At 35.6% G+C, this 8542-nt stretch overlaps 1 protein-coding gene across 1 annotated transcript in view; it reads right to left on the reverse strand.

The window, feature by feature from the left end:
• Positions 1-8259, reverse strand: part of SERPINB7 (serpin family B member 7) — a 36884-nt gene extending 28625 nt beyond the window's left edge. Inside the window, exon 1 of the mRNA XM_027869041.1 lies at positions 8199-8259. The gene's annotated coding sequence lies outside the window, so the exon portion shown is untranslated. The remainder of the gene's footprint in view (positions 1-8198) is intronic.
• Positions 8260-8542: the final 283 nt, after the last annotated feature.

Consider the following 8542-nt stretch of genomic DNA (forward strand, 5'->3'; position numbering starts at 1 on the left):
AAAGAAAGAAAGAAAGAAAGAAAGAAAGAAAGAAAGAAAGAAAGAAAAAGAACAGAAGGGAAGGAAGGAAAAAGAAAAGAAAGAACTCAACATTACATTGACAGCTTGAGAGTAGTAGCCAACAAGAAAAATGACTTTGCCCGAAGGGTTAGGCATGATAAACTGTTTCCTGATGAGATGTGAGGGCCTATGGTCCTACCTTGTGAGTTGCCTTGGACATGTGGGTTTCCCTATTCATAGACCCACTAGGTTTTTGCAAGTCTATGAACACTTCTCTGGCTGTTTGGCTTTAAAAGCCTTCTAAGCCCTGGCCCCTTACCATCTTTCAAGGCTTCTGACTCCTCACACTACCACCAACAACCACCCTCCTCACTCCCACCTCCATCGCCCCTGTGTCCTTGGTGATGCAGTGACACTGGCCTCCTTGATGTCCCTCTCACAAGATACTCCATGTCCTTATTCAGGGTGTCTTCACTTTCTGTCTCCCATGCCTGGAACATTCTCCTTCCTCATCTTCACTTCTTAACTTCCCTGGCTTCCTTTAAGTCTCAGCTAAAATTCCACCCTCTGTAAGAAGCCTGTTCCAATCTCTCTTAATACTAGTTACTTCCCTCTATTGATTATGCCCTATTTATCTTGTATATATTTTGTTTGTATACAGTTGTTTGCATATTATCTCCCCTATTGGCCTGTAAGCTACTTGAAAACAGGAGCTGTCTTTTATTTTTCTTTGCATCCCCAGTGTGTAGCACAGTACCTGAAACATAGTAGGCACTTAATAAATGTTTGCTATCTTGGCTTGACTCTCCCCCCATGAACACTGTGGGCATTGGTAGGAGAGTATGACTCAAGGGTATAGGGGCATTGTTATATCATTATTATTATTACTTTTATGGTTACTTTTGCCTTCTTGTTTAGTAAATGTTTCATGATTAAGAGTTAATGGTGACATCTGATTTTTTTTAAATGGGAAACACACTGGTGGAGGCCTCAAGAACTATAGCTATGAGTAGTAAATGTATAGTGTCTCTTATCCATTCTAGAGTTATCCTTAGGATCCTGAGAGTGAGTTGTAGCCATATGACCATAACTTTAGGAAGACACTCCAACCTACCAGCATGGGTACAGTGAGATGGATAATCCATCCTCATCACAGAGACATTTGAGGGATGGGGGTCAATATCAAACCCATACTACAAAATAAGACTCATTGTTAGGAAAAGTTTTCTTATATCAAGCCTTAATTGGTTGCTTTGTAACTTCCATTGCTTTTACATCTGCCCTCTTGGGGGCAGTCAAACAGAGTAAGTCTAATCTCTCTTTCACTAGAGAATATTTCACATCCTTGAAGAGTTATTATGTCTCTCTTGAGTCTTTTCTTTTCCACGCTAAACAAGTTTTCTCAACTAATCCTAATCCTAGTTTTCTCAACTAATCCTTTTATGGCACAAATGTAAGACCCTCCCAATCCCCAACTCTGGACATTCACCAGCTTACTTATGCCCTTCCTAAACTGTGGTGTCTAGATCTGAAAACAACACTCTGAATGTCCTCTGGCCAGTGCAAAATACAGTGGAAATTTCTTATTCCTAGAAGCTTGACCCCTCAGAATAAAACCCAAGATTGGATAAGTCTTGTTGGTTGTTGTATAAAAGTATTTACGAGTATCCTTAAAATACGGCACAGAAAATTTAATTTAACATTTATTTAGCACCTACTATATCCGCAACACTGTACTAGATGCTAATGGGAAAATAAAGTTTAGATCAGCCACATTCTCTGTCCTTTTGAAAGTTACTATAGAGTATTAATGGGTTACAAAACATAAACAAATAACTCTAATGCATAAGTGAGGATTTAACAAAATTCTTTATGAGATGTGAGGAAGAAAAGGTTATTAGACCTTTCTGGAAGAGGAAAAATTTGAGGTGAACTTTAAGAAATATTGGAATTCAATAGGCACAGAATAAAAGCAAAGATATTCAAGAAAAAGGAAATGGAGGGGGGGAACCTAGGTGGCACAGTGGATAGAGCACTGGCCCTGGAGTCAAGAAGACCTGAGTTCAAATCTGGCCTCAGACACATAACACTCACTAGCTGTGTGAACCTGGGCAAATCACTTAACCCCATTACCTAGCCAAAAAAATAAATAACTAAATAAATAAGGTGAAAGATTTATTTTTAAAAAAGGAAATAGCTTAAGCAAAGACACAGCAAAGGAATAGCACAAGGGATGTTTGAGAGATGACGATCAATCCATGTGATTAATGTATTGGATCACAGATCCTATTTAGGGAAGTAATTTGACTTAAGGCTGGAAAACTACAACAATATTCAATTGTGAGTGATCTTGAAGGCCAAGTAGAAGAGTTTCAATTTACTTTGGAGGTGCCAGTAAATAATTTTGAGCAAAAAATAATTTCTACAGATTTCTGTAGAAAAAAATTAGCCTGCCCATGTTATATAGAGTGAATCATAGACTGACATACAGAAAAGATCACTGGATCTGTCAGTAGCCAAAAGACTGTTTCTCACGAACCTATGTGACAGTGGGTCAAGTAATTTACCATTCTCTTGCTCATTCTTTATCTATAATATGAGGGGTTTGGACTCTAAGAACCATTTCAATTCTAAATTAAATCTAATGATAGCTCCTACGGGAGTGAGGGTAGGAAGACTGCAGAGTGGGAAAACCTTATAGGAGGCAAATAAACAAGAAAATGGAAATTCAAGGGTGTTTGCAATAGATAATAGAAAATTATGAATGTGAGAGCTATTGTAGATAGCAATGGGCATGATATTACAGATTTGGTCTGAATTACGAAAAGAGAAGGTATAAAAGAGATATTACTTCTTGGCCCTGAAATGATAGGATATATGTTTTTCTGGTCCACACATTCCCTTTCCTCGAAGAAGGAATAATTCTTAAGCACATGAATCTAGTCCATTCCTACACACACGTACACACGCATATACACACACACAACTGTTTTAAGTCTAGAGCAACACAAAAAATGAGAGCCCTCTGAGAGCCCTATTAGCAGTTTCTTAAATCAATCTAAATTCTCTAAGTTAACACTAAAGACCATTTTCCATTGTTTTATCCAGAGAGGAAATAGATAAAAACTAGTAATTATTCATGATGCTAGACCCTAGACCTCATTCTTGAGAACCAGTCTAAAATCATAGTTTGACCCTCTCTCCTTACAATGAAACAATCACAGTTCCTTTGACTTTATGGATCTAATTACTCAGACTGTCATTCACCCTTGAAGCATTCCAAGAAATCTTCCTGATCATAATGAGATAAGCTGAATTAGATCCAGAACCATGACTGATTATAAATTTCAAATAAAAAAATATAGTTTAAGTACAAGTAGAGAGAACAGGGAAGGTAATGATAGAACCATACTGTCATACATAATCATAACATAAGATTAAGAATCCAATATTAGAAGAGTAAGTGTTATTCAAATAACAATAACTATATGGTGCCAAATAATAGTATATACCCTAATACTACTGCCAAAATGACCACTAACAGTAATCACTAGCATTTATATAGAACTTTAAGATTTGCAAAGCATTTTACAAATATTACCTCATTTTATCCTCAAAAATGTGGGAGATAAGTGCTATTATGATTATCTTCTTTTTACACATGAGGAACTGAGGCAAACAGAAGTTAAATGATTTGTCCAGGAATACAAAGCTAGTAAGTATCTGAGACTGTACTTGAACTCAGACCTAGTGCTCTATCCATTGTGATACCTAGCTGTTATTTCCTATATAATTCCTATATAATCATGTCCATATAGCCTTTTAAAAATATTAGAAAAGCACATAATTTATTGTTCTTGTGTCCTCATAGTTTGGTTCATCAAAAGTAAAATGAGTTAAGATGGCATTTTTTTTCTGCTAACCAGACAATATATTGAGATCCATTATTTCATTAGTATGAATATTGCCTCAACCAAACACAAGGAGGCAGTATGAAGCAGTGGATGTGGAGTTAGAGGACACTTAGTTCTGCCACTCGTTACCTATGTAACTATGGGAAGTCCCTAAGTCTATTTGGTTCTCAGTTTCGTTGTCAGCAAGGTGATGGGGGCAGGGGGGAGACTAGAGGGCTAGATGACCTCTCTGCCCACCTTAGTAGATAATGTGGTATGCAAAAAATCATCCCAAGTTGGTCAATTTTCTAGTGATGAGACTTTCCAAACTTAGCCACACTGCTCAATAGACATGAAGTTGATTGCCATTTTGTCCTCAGTCCATTGCTAGGAAGAGAAGTGCTGTGGGTGAACTGTGAGCAACACGCTGCCCAAAATACTCCCAAGTGTTGCCTGAACTGGGCTTCTCTTTTATCTTCTGCTGTGCACATGACATGCTTTTTTTTCCTTTTCTTATTTTGAATTTGTTTCAATATTTAAGCTTATGATATGTTTCTTTTTCTTTTCCCTATTGTGTATTTGTTTTGATATTTGAATCCAAAATTTAGAAAAAAATGAAAAAAATATATTTTACTGATAATGGTATATCAAAAAGTATTTGGAGACCACTGTTCTTGAGTATTTGTGTGAAACAGAAAAAGTCACAGTCTTTGTTCTTATGTAAGTTAGGGCCTACTGGGGATGATAAAATATGCACATCAAAAGCCATAATAAAAGAAAGATTATGATAGCAGAGTAAAATAATGTACAGAAGGCTATAGCAATATAGATGTTTAAAAATTCTTTGAAAACATTTGAACTCTTATTATGCTTATATTACTACTTGGTTCCAAGAATTCCTACTCGGTTCAGTACTTAATTCTTTTCCATTTGCTTTATGTGTTTTCCAGTTATTTACAACTGGGTTGTCAGTTCCCCAAAGGCGGTGACTATGCCTTGTACATAAAATAATAAAAATAAAAAATTATTTTCCAAAAAAATGTCATTGGAAAGTATATAACAAAATAAATAGAACGAAACATAGATAATGTTACATTTTAGACCTAAGTCAATATGTGGAGAAAAGGATCCTTCTGTACAGTTTAGTGGCTCCCATTTCTATTTGAATTTGGTTCTCCTCACCAGGACCATGCCTGGCTTTCCAGCTTAGAAGTCAGTGCCAAAGCTTGAGCTTCATTGGCATAGCCTTTGAAAACCCAGGGCAAAATCCATACCACAATGAGGCTTTGGAGTAAAACTTTGTGGAAGTTATCAAACATCTTGGAGAAAGAAAGGAATGCCTATTTCCAAGGCTGAGTTGTTCATACACAAATGTTTCGTGCTCCTTCCCAATAGGTAACATTAGGAATAAAGAGAAATGTTATAGATTCAAGATTCTGATTTTTCCACCTCTTCACCGCCATGATTAAAGAAGAAAAACGGCTCTTTAATAAGTTCTTAAGGAGTTTGATTAGGGATAAGGAATAGAAAAGGAATGGGCAACTAGGTGGTACAGTGAATAGAGCACTGGACCTGATGTAGGGAAGACTCAGCTTCCTAAGTTCAAATCTGGCCTCTGATAGTTAATAATTTATGATCCTGGGCAAGTCATTTAAGTTTATTTGCCTCAGTCTCTCAACAATAAAAGGAGAAGGAAATGGCAAACCATTCCAGTATCTTTACCATGAAAAAAACCCAAACTGGGTCATGAAGAGCTGGACACAACTGAACAACAATAGGAAGGGGAAATTTTATTATAGCCAGTGGAGACAAGGATGTTGTAGTCATCTCAGAACATGACTATCCTAAGGAAGTAAAAAAGTGAAATATTACCTTTATACCTTATTTTTTTATTTCCTTTTATAATATTATAGCATAATGCTATTTATACAAGTGCCTTATTTGAATAACAATAGCAATAGTTTACATGTGTTTTTTTTTAAGATTTAGAAAGCACTTTCATCAAATCAACAAGTTTTTAAAATATTTGCACTTCTCTAATCCCACATTTTCCAGTTGACAATGGGGAGTTAGCAAACATATGTGAAATCAGTTGGATTTGACCATATCAGATTCAGTGAGTCCAACGTCTATAAAGAACAGTCAGGCTATTGTGTCAACAATAGTATTTACCATAAACAGAGTGTTTACCATATAGTGTTTACCATAAACAGAGATAATTTCCATCTCTTTCTACATATATTTTGCTCATGCAATACTCCTTGAAAACAAAGAAATAGCAATGTTCTGACAATGATATGAACAAAAAGTTCTCAAAAGAGCAGCAAACTATTAATAACCACATGAAAACTTGTTGTAGATCACAAATAATAAGAGAAATGAATATTTTTAAAATGACAAGAATTTACCTACACACAGCAAATTAGCAAAGATCACAAAAGATTGCAGAAAATAGGCATGGAGAGTTGCAAATTGGCAAAACCATTCTAGAAAGTCATTTGGAATTACGCTTTTATAAAAAGTGATTAAAACATTCATGCCTTTTGACCCAGTCATCCCACCATTAGGCATTTATGTTGAGGAGAAAGGAAAGGAGGAAGGGAAGGAGGGAGAAAAGAAGGAAGAAAGGAAGGAAGGATGGAAGGACAGAGGAAGGGAGGGAGGGAGGGAGGGAGGAAGATATGGGAAAATAAAGAAAGATACAAAGAATAGAAGGAAAAATAGAAAAAAGGGAAAGAAGGAAGGAGGCAAGGAAGGAAGAGAAAAAGAAAGATGAAGAGATAAAAAGAAAAGGTTCTTCTGCATTAAAATATCTACAGCAAAACACACACACACAAACACACAAACTTGGCAACAAGGCAGATGACCATGGATTAGGGAATAGCTAAATTACGATACCTTAAGATACTGGAATGTTGCTACACTGTAAGAAATTATGTGTATTGAGATTTGAAGCATAGAAAAAATTCTGTGAACTGATACATAGTGATACTGTGAACTGATACATCTCAGAAAGCAATATGCACACAGCAAAATAAATGGAAAGAAGACAATACAATTGAGTGCCGTGAAGATTATCAAGAATAGGCTTGACTCCAGAGAAGAGATGGAAAAATTTATCTCCCTTCCTTCTTTGCAGAAGTAGGAAGACATATCACATACACTGTCAGACTCAGTTGGTATATTGATTAGTTGTGATGAACTGCTTTTTTTGCTTTCTCTTTTTTATTCTTTGTCACAAGATATGGCTCTCTGGGAGGGAAGAAGGAATATTCATAAATGAAGATGATGTAAAAACTAAAGTTAGGAATTAGAACTTAGACTTTTTAAAAATCTCCTGATCATGGCTATCTAAAAAATAAAGAAACTTTCTTTAAAACCAAGGATAGCTCATGTTCAAATGTGAAAACGTAAGAAATAAGGCAAAATGTAAATGAAAAAGACTATTAAATTAAAACCTTTTCTTTGCATTCATTGGCACCATTTTAATAGTATATGAGCCTTTTAAAATTGCTGAAAAATATTAGTCAAATCTTAGTATATGTTCACTTGCTATTCTTATTTCTCTTAAGTAATAAAACCTGCCAACTGATTTATTGAGCTAAAGATCAAAGATCACTAAGCACACTTTGAAATGCTCCTTTTAAAAAATCTTAAACTTGAAGATGATGTACATCACCAGCAAAATAGCCATTTCTACCATAAGTAACTGTTTTGGTGGTGGGGAGAGGGGTTTCCATTCTTCCTTCAAAATTGGTTTAAGTACAAACAAATACTTAGTTAGCTATGTTTTTAACTATATCATTAAGATGAAATTATAATCTAGTCACAAAATAAAATTTTGTACTAATTTCATTGTTATACAAAGCTGCCTCAAAGAATGCTATACAAACATAGAAACCAATAGTTGCAGAAGCTAATGTCATACATTCTACCAAATGCTGTTTATACAATCCAAGAATCCAAGTTATATTTATTATTTGAATAGTCAATTGGACTCTAATGTCCTCCATCCCAAACTTCTTTCCATCTCTTACTTATGCAGCTCTCTTGCTGACTCCAGATGTAACTAGTCATAGAGAACTAACTCAGTAAGATGGGGCTGAGAACTGGACCCCACAGCTTTAATATTCCAACAAGAGAACTGAGAGCATCATATACAGACAAGAAATCATGAGGATCTTTTAACCACTATCCAAACAGCTAACTATCTCCAGGGAGCTCTAGTTGTTTGATTTTTCCATAAGGGAGGGGGGAGCAGCAAAATTCTAGACAAGACAGGTTATAGACTCCAAAAATATTTACCTTATTGTCTTCATAGAGGAAGTTAGCATCTGGCTGGGTGAGTCTGAAAGTGTTCTTTGCATTACCCTGGAATATAAAGCCTCTGACTCAGACACTCACTTTTCCAGTTTCTGATTATAGGATGATATAGAGTAATGTAATTAAAATTAAATTATCTACATGTTTTTGAATAGTATATTGAAAGACATTTGCTACAGTATTAGCTAGACCTATAGTCCCAGGCTAGTTCTTTTATGGGAAACAAATAAATAATAAACTTAAAAGAAAGAACAACAGTCTCCCTGTTTTCCTCTCTGCTGCACTGATGGTGACTTCCAGATATTGATATCCCTTCCAACACCCGG

Source organism: Vombatus ursinus, unplaced genomic scaffold (assembly GCF_900497805.2).
Source record: "Vombatus ursinus unplaced genomic scaffold, bare-nosed wombat genome assembly UNPS02014791.1, whole genome shotgun sequence".
Lineage (NCBI taxonomy): Eukaryota > Metazoa > Chordata > Mammalia > Diprotodontia > Vombatidae > Vombatus > Vombatus ursinus.